General features: G+C 40.4%; 1 protein-coding gene across 2 annotated transcripts in view; it reads left to right on the forward strand.

Annotated features, from left to right (window-relative positions):
• The first annotated feature begins 3,012 nt into the window (after window positions 1-3,012).
• The window catches only part of A1CF (APOBEC1 complementation factor), a 115,144-nt gene continuing 105,868 nt past the window's right edge, over window positions 3,013-12,288 (forward strand). For both annotated transcript variants that reach the window (XM_029059055.2, XM_029059056.2), the window contains exon 1: window positions 3,013-3,102. The gene's annotated coding sequence lies outside the window, so the exon portion shown is untranslated. The remainder of the gene's footprint in view (window positions 3,103-12,288) is intronic.

Consider the following 12,288-nt stretch of genomic DNA (forward strand, 5'->3'; position numbering starts at 1 on the left):
ATCTGGGCTGGGATGTAATGGGAGAAGAGAGCAGTTAGGTAGGAAGGGGAAAAGTTGACTGCATATTTTAAAGTCAATGATAAGGATTTTCTGTTCTCTCCCAAGTAGTTAGTATAGCACTTGGAACAAAGTATAATTGATTGTGCTGGACTCTTTCCAAATATCACATCAGACTTCAAATAAGTGGCATCAAAGTATTTATTTTATTAAAATGTCTGTCTCTCTTTCTAGACTCTAAGCCCCTTGTGGAAAAAGTAAAAGGCTGCCAATTTTGTTGTGTTGTTCTCTCCCTGGGCTTAGTACAGTGTTCTGCACACAGTAAACACTCAATAAATACCACTGATAGATTGAATGAGTTTCTGGGTAGTAATCTCTCCACCAGCATTGAATCAAGCAAATCAATGGAATTTATTCAGTGCTTACTGTGTGTAGAGCACTGTCCTAAGTGCACCTGAGAGTATAATACAATAAAGTTGGTGCAAATATTCCCTGTCCATAAGGAGTTTTCAATCTATATGGGGAGACAGACATTAAATTACAGATATGCACCTAAGTGCCAAATGAACACTTAAACAAAACCTAAATGATGTGGCATAGTCCTTTAGACTGTAAACTCACTGTGGGCGGGGAATGTGTCTATCAACCCTGTACTTGTACTCTCCCAAGCACTTAGTACAGTGCTCTGCACATAGTAAGCACTGAATAAATTCCATTGATTGATTGATTATAGTGGGTTGCTGGAAGAACGGAGCCAAAAGCAAACCAGTCTAGCATATGCAATTAAAAATGACTCTCTCAGAGCCGATACATGGGATGCAAAGTGCAGCAAGAGTGTACACAAAGCATTGGAATTGTTGGTCCCATGTCATTCTTCCCCCCACTATGTTCTTCTACATTGATGGAATCTATAAGTAACATAATTTTTGAATCCCGAAGGCCTTCTTTCTTCATACTTACACAGTCTACTGTTACATGCTAGAAAGGTAATTTGGTTTAATGGAAAGAGAGGGGGTCTGGGAGTCAGGAGACCTGGGTTCTATGCTGAGTTCCAACAGTGATCTGCTGCATGACTTTGGGCAAATTATTTAGCTTAACTATACCTCAGTTTTCTCATCTATAAAAATGGGGAGTAATAAGAAAACCTGTCTCTCCCTAACTCACTGCATTTTGTGGGGAAAAAACGGGCAAAGTTGATGTAAAAACACCATAGAAAATTCCCAGGGGTATAATTTCCTAAATTTTTACCTCTCATCTCTTAGCAAAAGATCTGATCATTTGGTCTCAACGTTTTCACTCCTCACTAAATTCCTTTCTCCCCTTCTGCTTTCCATTTCCTCCCTCCACCGCCCCATCCCCCTTTCCCTTTTCCCAACTTTCTAAACAAATTCTATCATGGCAAATTTCTAAAAATGCTGAGTCTTTTCTAGATGAGCCAGACACATCTGGGGGCAGAATTCCCAGCACATTTCTAAACCTTATGAGGCCAGATTCAGCTTTCCCTAACAAAGCAAATAAACTGGGTGTGTGGAACATGGTGGAATTTATTTTCCCTGGGTAAACTTGTAGAGGTCATTTAAATCTGGAAACAGCAAATGATATTCTCTGCATCTGATTTCCTCAGAGTGGTTGGAATAACCCATTTAGGTGTTAGGTTATTGGGTCTGGGCTCTACTCCCACACAATTTTAAGGAGCTGTAATAATGCCTTCAGAGGGAATTTAATCCCCTATATTTAGTTTTTGCAGATCTACTTAGGAGGTTTGGATTTCCTTTGCATTTTTGATAGTATGAAAGGATTACTGATCCTGTGAAAGAAGCAGTAAGAACCAAGTAGGTCTTTTAATGATATTTGTTAAGTATTTACTATGTGGCAGGCACTGTACTAAGCATTGGGATTGATATAGGCTAATCAGGTTGGACACAGTCCATGTCCCCGATGAGGTTTACAGTTTAGTCCCCATTTGACAGAAGAGGTAACAGAGGCATAGAGAAGTAAAGCCTCTTGCCCAAAGGCACACAGCAAACGTGTGGCAGAGCTGGGGTTAGAAGTCTTCAAATAGTTGGTTTTTAGAAATTTGAGTTTCTACAGTTAAAAGATAAAGGAAGATGGGCCTCAAATTCAAGAGGCAGAGGGACTTGTGGTTAGGGATTCTTGATCCAGGGTTTACGCAAATGTGTTAAAATATAAATGCACTGCATTTCCCCTGGAGACCAATTTTTATGCAGCTTCAAATATACATTTGATTTATTTGCAATCAATTAGTAAATAGCATTTATTGAGAGATTTTACATGCAAAGCATTGTACTAAGCTCTTGAAAGAGTACAGTAACAGAGTGAATATACTCAATCCCTGTCCACAAGAAGCTTCCAGTCTAGAGGAGTTTCCAGATATAATCTTTCTATTTTGTGAGAGAATCTAGCTAATGCTGATGTTTCAGATTAGGAACAATATTAGCTTATTTCATTTACCTCAGTAATGTAGTTATTATATTTGCATAGGGAGTACAATATCCTGAAATAGTTTATACAAAAAGGTACCACATGGATCCTTTCCTGTGTTTTCTATGTGTCCACAGTGGACAGTTCATAGTTACAAGAAGGCTTGTACCTAACAAGTTATTGTCTAAATAAGCTGAACATGAGAATAGTTATGTAAGAGAGATGCAATCCAGACAAAAGAAAGGTTCTCCTAAATTAACCCAGGATTCATATTGGTTTAGAGGACAAAGCTAGAAAACAAAGCTGAAAGAAAATGCAATTTTCTCGAATGACAATGAATTAATAAAATATAGCAAATTGCAACAAGGCAAATCACCCTCAAAATTTCAAGGAAAGGATGACCGGGAGTCCTGAAAAATTTGAAAACAAATCTAATTTATGTAGATTCTGTCAGCTCAGTGACCCAATTATCTGGTCAAAGGGCTGCGAGGAGGTGGGAGATAGAGTGAGTTAAAGTTTAACTCGCAGGTATTGTAAACTAACCTAGAGCCATTGAACCTTTGGAGTTTGATATGATGATTAGAGAATAACCAGAGTAACACGTTGCAAATTCTTCATAATCAAGGAGAACTTTTCCGGGTGGTGATCTCTGAAATTGCTCAGGTATAGTACATCTGTTTTGTTTTTCTACTTTAATTATTTAAACTGGTGAATTATACTTTCAGGGCAACCTGAATAAGGGCCTCCTCCTCCTCCTTTGAGCCATGCAGAGAGGATGTTTATAGACTCTTCTAATTCTAGAGTTTGTTTCCTAAGGAGAACCCAAAATGCGCACAATCAATTGCAGAGGTACATAGGAATCCATGATGTGATTGTCAGCATGTTTGCTTCTTTGTTTAAAGTGTTTCTGAAACCTGTCAAAAAATGTGCTGCGGGTTGGGGTAGATCCTGTAAATCCTGTACTCTGGAAGGCTTATTTAGCAATGAGCAGCATGAACCTAGGTTGGCTGTATGCACATGACTTGTAAAATGTTAAAACAGCCCTGTTGTGAGAACCGTGGCCTTGACACCCACCGGCAGAGTCTCTGTCTCATGCATTTGGTCACAGATCACATCACACTCAAAGTGTCACTCCCTTCAGCTCCACCGAAACATTAAACCTCAGAAAACCTGCCAAGGGCTGGCTGGCATTTTCGAGTAGCTAAACACCCCTGCCATTCTGATCTCTTTCCCATCCAGCGGTGCGCATCAAACACTCTGTTGGCTTCTCCTTCAGAAGAGAATGCCATGGAGCTTATCACTTTCAACAGCCACAGAGAAAAGCAGCTAAGAGAAAATGCTTGGCCTGGATTTGCTAAAGCTCAACCTGAGAGGCTAATCATTAGATCTTATGCTGACAATAAGATGTGTCGTTGTGTACAGAATTGCCTCAATAAGCTTTGACCGTTGACAAGGTTTCATTTGCAAAGTTTCCTACATGCAGGTTGGTGACCATAGAAAGATAGTACCGTACGGAACAAGACTACCCTCTCACGACAGATATTTTTTCCAAAGAATCCCACCTTGTTGATTTTGAAGTTTGAATTCTCTAATGATGGTAAAAGGCAGAGACATTTTAAGTACACTAACATTTTGTAGATTACTAATGAATTCTGATTAAATGGGGACCTAGGGTTGGCACTTGTTTCCAGATGTTCACAGGTATACATGAGTCCAATTCTGTTGTATCGTACTCTCACAGGTACTTAGTACCGTGCTCTGCACATAGTAAGTGCTCAGTAAATAGCGATGATTGATTGTTTAACATGTATGGTAAAGTGTGCAGGCTTCTCTGGTTACCCAGAAACATGTGTGTCTGGGTGAGTGTGTGTGTGTATGTCAGCGACATTTACACGATCATTTTGCTGAGCTACGACTTTTGTGAAAGTTTTGATAATGGCTATGCTTAATAATATCTTTATGGTTGGATTCCACGGGGCACTGCTGTGAGTTGGGAAGGAAAATAGCTGGCAAGGAAAAATTATAGTTCAAAATGAAGTCAGTCAATCTCATATTCAAATGTGTTGACAATTGCATTCAAAGATTATTTCAGTAACCAGGCCAGAGCATTGGAAAATATTAGATTTCAGTTTTGGGAATCGGGTCTATTGGCTGCAATCCACATTTGCCCTCCCTCCACTCCTGAGAATAAACTGGGCTGGTGTCATCCCAATAAGAGACGATTTACACTCCCTCTCTTGACAGACTTCCGGGAAATTAAGACAGGGCAATGGAATATGAGACAACTCTATAAATAATGTCTGATGAGCATTCCCACATGTACCACCTCTGATGTATCTGTGAGTGTGTGTGTATACACATATACATATACATATGTTTATATGCTGCATTTATATACAGATAAGAGAGAAGCAGTGTGGCTCAGTGGAAAGAGCCCGGGTTTGGGAGTCAGAGGTCATGGATTCTAATCCCGGATCCGCCACTTGCCAGTTGTATGACTTTGAGCCAGTCACTTCACTTCACTTCTCTGTGCCTTAGTTACTTCATCTGTCAAATGGGGATTAAAACTGTGAGTCCCACTTGGGACAACCTGATCACCTTGTATCCCCCCAGTGCTTAGAACAGTGCTATGCACATAGTAAGTGCTTAACAAATTACCACCATTATTATTATTATTATTATTATATATAGAGATGTATGCAAAAATGTAGTCAGAGATTTTGTATATAAAAGCACATATATTATAGCTATACATATATCAGATGTGGTATTATTAATAGTAATAATAAAAATAATGGCATCTGTTAGGTGCTTAGTATGTATCAAGCACTGTTGTAAGCCCTGGGGAAGATACAAGTTAATCAGGTTGGACACAGTCCTTTGTCCTTCATGGGCTCCCAGTCTAAGTGGGAGGGGGAACAAGCCAGAGCATTGGAAAATATTAGATTTCAGTTTTAAGAATCTGGTCCATTCGTTGCAATCTGCATTTACCCTCTCTCCTCTCCTAAGGAGAAGTTGGGCTGGTGTCATGCCAATAAGTGACAATTATGTGCTCTCTCTTGATAGACTTCTGGGAAATTAAGACAGGGCAATTGAATATGAAACAGCTCTACAAATAATGTCTAATGAGCATTTCAACAAACACCATCTCAGATATACATCTATATGATATATATACATATATATACATATACACGTGATTATAACATATACATATGTGTGCATTTATACATCGATGTATAGAGATGTATACAAATATGCATTTCAGAGATTTTGTGTGTAACAGTATATATCTATATATGCTTATGTATATCTATGCATGTATCAGAGATGCTGTTTTAATAGTAATAATAATAATAATGGCATTTGTTAGGTGCTTACTATGTGTCAAGCACTGTTCTAAGCGCTTGGGTAGATATAAATTAATCAGGTTGGACGCAAACCCTTGTCCTAAATGGCTCACAGTCTAAATAAGAGGGGGAACAAGTATTAAATCCACATTTTACAGATGAGGGAAACAGAAAGACAGAGAAGTGAAGTGAGTTGCCCAAGGTCACACAGGAGGCAACTGGTAGAACCGGGTTTGAAATCCAGGCCCTCTGCTTCCCAAGCCTATGCTCTTTCCGTTAGGTCATGCTGCTTCAAAGCTTCCAGAAAAAGCTAGTTTGGTTACTTATTTCAATATCTTAGACAACATTCAATGCTGCAAATATGAGGTTCTAACTGGTCAATTTAATCAGCATTTTTATTCTAGGGTAAAGCTATTTCAGGAAAATCTTAGAAGAAGCTTAAAATAGTTTTTGTTTTGTTTTCATTCAGATCCAGGGAACACTGAAATGAAAATTAAATGAAAATGGATGTGCATGTAATTACACACTCAGTTGTTATAAAAAACAAATTAAACTGATTGTTTTTTTAACAAATGGTTTCAAAATGGTCCCATCCATTTTGCAGACAGGTAGCACTTTGGAGAAGATTTCACAATGGTTTCATTACCTATGTGTCTCTAAATGACTCAATAAGTTCAAACAAGACACTATTGATTTACAGAGGATAAACACCATTTCGTTATCTTATTCATGGAAACAGTAACCAGGCTTCTCCAAAGAGCAGTCCAACAACCAAAGCCCTGGGCATAAAGCACCTGGAAACAATATACCTTTCCTTCAGTGCTCTGAATTCATACCCCATCTGCCCTGAAAACCATTTCACTTTACCTCTCAACTGCTTCTTAGGTAAACATTCAAATTCCTAGAACACTAGATACAGAACCAGTCAAAAATAGGGGAAAATAATTATGTGTGTTCATTTTCCTCCCTAACCCTGGGCTATTTAGCCAGACATTTTCAAATTTAGGTAACAGTTGTAAAGAGCATTAAATGAATGGCTTTATGAAGGCATTAGTTAGATTTTGACAGGTCAAACCCAAATCCTGATGGGCACAGAAGGACATGAGGGTCAAAAGCAAGATTTGAAAAGAAGTCAGTACCATTTAGGTCCCTGAGTTGAATTTAAGCCGCTCTTCCTAATCAGAGTAAGAAATGAAGAATGAAGAATGAGATTGATTGAATGGGCTCAGCTTTTCAACAGGAAGGAGGTAGCAGTGTCCTGTAGCAGTCATGGGGTGACCTTCTGCATCACTCTTTGACACAATGCAGCAAATGGGGCCAATCCAAAAAGGGTAAAATAGAGCATAGGGACAGAAATGACCACAGCCTCTACCTCAAAGTTTCACGATACCCTCCTCCTCTCTGCTCAGCTCACAGACCTTTCTAATAATAAATGATGATCATTTAGTGCATTCTACACAGGAGGCTTCTGCTAAGTGTATCTCAATGTATTTGGCTCAAATAGCTTTCATTTTATATAGCATCTTTCTCTGGGGAGTTCAAGTGAAGACTGTCCTATTTCCTTAACGGTCTGGAAAGGAGTTGGAGACAAATATTATTATCCAATAAATACTTCTGTATCTCCTCCGAATACTCAATCTACTTTATCAGTCAATCAATCAATGATGTTTACCGAGCACTTGCTGTGTGCATAGCATTATACTAAGTGCTTGGGAGAGTATAATATAACAGAGTTGATAGACATGTTCCCTGCCCACAAGGAGCTTAGAGTCTAGAGGGGGAGAGAGACATTTATATAAATAAATTGTGGATCTGTATGTACAGTTATGGTTATGTACATAACATGGATATAATGAATAGATTCATATGTATGAACCCATGAATATATTCATATATATGAATATATATATATGAACTCTTCTATCTTGCCTTATGCAGCTATGTCATGTGAATAAATCTGCTTTTCTTTCCATCAGTTCTATTTCTCCTAACTGTTCTTAAGCCTTATCCTTATGTCAGTGGGTTGCCTGCTGGGTGTTAAATAAATATTCATTGGTGATAATGAAACACCAGCAGGACATGCAGGTAATGACTAATCTCTATAAAGTTTTAGAGGGGACAGTCTTTGTACAGGTATTAGATAGTCAACAGTGAGGAATTAACTTCTTTCTACTTCTAAATTGTATTTTTGCTATGTAAGCAAGATTGCATTTGTGACTGCAGCAGAAATCTGGCAAAAAGATGCAGGTAAATGCTGGTCAGATGGTTCTTTGAGACCCAAAAAGAAAGGAAAAAATAAGGCCTTTAAAAGGAAGAGCTTTTAAGTGAGCTGGATGAGCTCTATGTTTTGGTGATGATGATGATGTCGAATATGATAATGGTATGTGTTAAGCACTTATATGTGCCAGGCACTGTATTAAGTGCTGGGGTGAATACAAGCAAATCGGGTTGGACACATCCCTGACCTATGTGGGACTCGGTTTCAATCCCCATTGTACAGATGAGGTAATTGAGGCATAGGGAAGGTCACACAGCAGACAAGTGGTGGGGCCAGAATTTGAACCTATGACCTTCTGATTCCAATGCCCGTGCTCTATCCACTCTGCCATGCTACTTCTCTGTGTTTTGCTATGAGTATATATTCCCTCATTCAATCATATTTATTGAGTGCTTACTGTGTGCAGAGCACTGAACTAAGCACTTGAAAGTACAGTTCAGCAATAAAGAGAGACAATCCCTGCCCACACCGGGTTTCCAGTCTAGAAGGGGGGAGTAACAAGTAAATAGGCATCAATATAAACAGAATTATAGCTATATACATACATACATACGTGCTGTGGGGAAAAAAAATAATTATGGTATTTGTTAAACCCTTACTACATGCCAGGCACTGTTCTAAGCGCTGGGGTAAATAGAAGATAATCAGGTTGTCCCACTTGGGGCTCACAGTCTTAATCCCTATTTTACAGATGAGGTAACTGAGGCACAGTGAAGTTAAGTGACTTGCCCAAACACACACTTGCCCACGACCTCTAACTCCCAAGCCTGTGCTCTTTCCACTAAGCCATGCTGCTACTCCTTGGGCATAGAGTCTCCAAATGGGATGGAGATCTGATTTCTGGCAACCTCTTTTCTCAGGCAGAGCCAGATCTGAAGAATTTGGGGTAACTTACTCCAAGCACATGTAGGAGCAGGAGCCAAGGGGAAATTCTTCCAAGGTGATGCCACAGGGTCCTACAGTAGCTGGTTGAGAGAGGAAGTAACTTATTAAATAGTTCTCTAGTGACCTAAGGGAATTCCCTAAAAATCCCTCCCTTCACCCTACAGTTTCCTCCAGTTATAATAATAATGTTGGTATTTGTTAAACACTAACTATGTGCCGAGCACTGTTCTAAGCGCTGGGGTAGATACAGGGTAATCAGGTTGTCCCACTTTGGGCTCACAGTCTTAATCCCCATTTTCCAGATGAGGAAACTGAGGCACCGAGAAGTCAAGTGACTTGCCCAAAGTCACACAGCTGACAGGTGGAGGAGCCGACATTAGAACCCACAGCTTCTGACTCCTAAACCCGTTCTCTTTCTACTGAGCCACGCTGCTTCCTCCCCACTACCATTCCTCTCCAAAGTCCTTGAGCAAGTTGTCTGCATACACTGCCTCTATTTCCTCTCTTCCAACTCTTGACTTCATCCGATTTGGTTTCCATCCCCTGCGGTCCACGGAAACTGCCCTCTCTAAGGTCACCAATGATGTCCTTCTCAAATCCAATAGTAGACTCTATTCCATCGTAATCCATCTCAACCTCTCAGTTGCCTTTAATACTTTAAACCACCTGCTTCTCCTGAAAACATTACCTTCTTCTCATATCTCTCGAGCCGCTCATTTTCAGTCGCTTTTGCAGGCTACTCCTGTGTATCTCATCCAATAACTCTCCTCAAGGCTTAATTTTGGATCTCCTGTCATTCTCCACATCTACTTCTTTGGAGAATTCCTCTGCTGCCACAGCACCAATTTCCATCTCTACATGAATGATTATCAAATCTCCCTCTCCAGTCCTGATCTCTCTCCCTCTGGGAAGTCCTGCATTTCCTCTTGTCTTCAGTATACCTCTACTTGGATGTCCCACCTACATCTCCAACTTGACATGTCCAAAACAGAACTCCTCATTTTCCCATCCAAACCCTGTCCTCCTCCTCTTTCCATCACTGTAGACAACACCACTATCCTTCCTGCCTCATAAGCCAGTAACGTCACTATCCTCGATGCATCTCTCTCAATCAACCCATATATTCAATGCCACCAAATCCTGTTGGTTCTACCTTCCAACATTGCTAAAATGTGTCCTTTCCTCTCCACCCAAACTGCCAGTACATTGATCCAAGAACTTATAATATCCCACCTTGACTACTGCATCACAGCCTTCTTGCTGATATTTCTTTCTTCTCTCTCTCCCCACTCCAGTCTTTCCTTCACTCTGCTGCCCGGATCATTTTTCTAAAAACAGTGCAGTTCATATCTCCCCATTCCTCAAGGACCTCCAGTGGTTGCCAATCCACCTCCTCACCATAAACTTTATAGCACTCAATCATTTTGTCCTCTCCTACCTTACCCCACTGATTTCTACAACAACCCCACCTACAAACTTCGCTCCTCTACCACCAACCTACTTATTTCACCTTGATCTCATCTCTCTTGCCCTTAGGTCTTACCTATGTCCTCTTTCTGGTTTGGAACTCCCTTCATCCCTTCTTCTTCATATAAGACAGACCACTTTTCCACTCACCTTCAGAGCTATACTAAAATGACATCTCCTCCAAGAAGCCTTCCTTCACTAACCTCTCATTTCTCTTACTCCCTCTCCATTCTGTATCACTTATGCACTTGGATCTGTACCATTTATGTATAAATATTCATCCTGCCCTCAGCCCCACAGCACATTTTTAAATATCCATAATTTATTTTAATATCTGTCTCCCTTTAGACTGTTCACTCATTGTTTGCCTTATGGTACTCACTAAGGACTTACTATGTGTCAGACACTATTCTAAGTGCTGGGATAGGTACGAATCAGGTCGGATACAGTCAAGTATTGAACAGGTAATAAATCCCCATTTTACAGATGAGGAAACTGAGGCCCAAAGATGTGAGGTGACTTGCCTAAGGTCACACAGCAAACAATTGGCAGAGCCTGGCAGAGCTGGGATTAGTACTCAGATCCTCTGACTCCCCGGCCTGTGTTTTTTCCACTAGGTCATGCTGTTGTACTCTCCTAAATTCTTACTGCAATGCTCTGCACCCAATAAATGTTCAATAAATACCATTGATTGATTAACTGATTGCTAGAATGCTATCAGTTTTCTCCTGGGCCAGTCCCTGTAAGCAGGGATCATGTCTATCACCTCTACTTCCCTCTCCCAAGCATTCAGTACACTGCTATGCACACGGTAAGAATTCAGTAAATACCACTTATTGATTTCTTGTAGATGTCTCCATCCCACTCACATCACAACCCCCAAACCATTCTGGATTGGGCAAAAAGCCTAAAACAGCAGACTTGCAATCCACAGGCCACTCACGGTCATATCTCTCCAGCAGTATTGCCACTGGACTTTAACCCCCTTGCCAGAGATCACTCTCATGAATTTAGAGATACACGCAGCAAGTTTTTTTAGCATAACATGCACATTTATACAAATTGGAATACAAATAATAAGAAAATATCTACCCTAGACTTTCCCAAATAGGGAAGAAGGTCTTCATCTTGCCTACATCCTGCCTCTGTCCTTTAACGCCCTCCCTTTTCATATCTGACAGACCATTACTCTCCCCTCCTTCAAAACCTTATTGAAGGAACATCTCCTCCTAGAGGTCTTCCCTGATTAAGACCTCCTTTCATCTTTTCCCACTCCCTCCTTCTGCATCGCCCTGACTGGCTCCCTTTGTTCACTCCACCATTCAGTGAACCCACAGCACTTATGTCCATATCCATATTATTTATATTAATGTTTTTCACCCCCTCTAGACTGTTAGCTCAAAGACTGTGAGCCCATCTTTTAGACTGTGAGCCTGTTGTTGGGCAGGGATTGTCTCTACCTGTTGCTGAATTGTACATTCCAAGCACTTAGTACAGTGCTCTGTGTTGTTATATGTGTGTCAGTTATATTGTGTGTTGTACTCTCCCAAGTGGAGAAACAGCATGGCTTAGTGGAAAGATCACGGGCTTGGGAGTCAGAGGTCATGGGTTCTAATTCTCCCTCTGCCACTTGTCAGCTGTGTGACTTGGGGCAAGTCACTTAACTTCTCTGGGCCTCAGTTACCTCATCTGTAAAATGAGGATGAAGCCTGTGAGCCCCACGTGGGACAACCTGATTACCTTGTATCTACCCCAGTGCTTAGAACAGTGCTTGGCACATAGTAAGCGCTTAACAAATACCATTTTTTTTCTTAGTACCATGGCCTGAACACAGTAAGTGCTCAGTCAGTACAACTAACTGATTGATTG

The sequence above is a fragment of the Ornithorhynchus anatinus genome, chromosome 3, assembly GCF_004115215.2.
Source record: "Ornithorhynchus anatinus isolate Pmale09 chromosome 3, mOrnAna1.pri.v4, whole genome shotgun sequence".
NCBI classification, from domain to species: Eukaryota; Metazoa; Chordata; class Mammalia; order Monotremata; family Ornithorhynchidae; genus Ornithorhynchus; species Ornithorhynchus anatinus.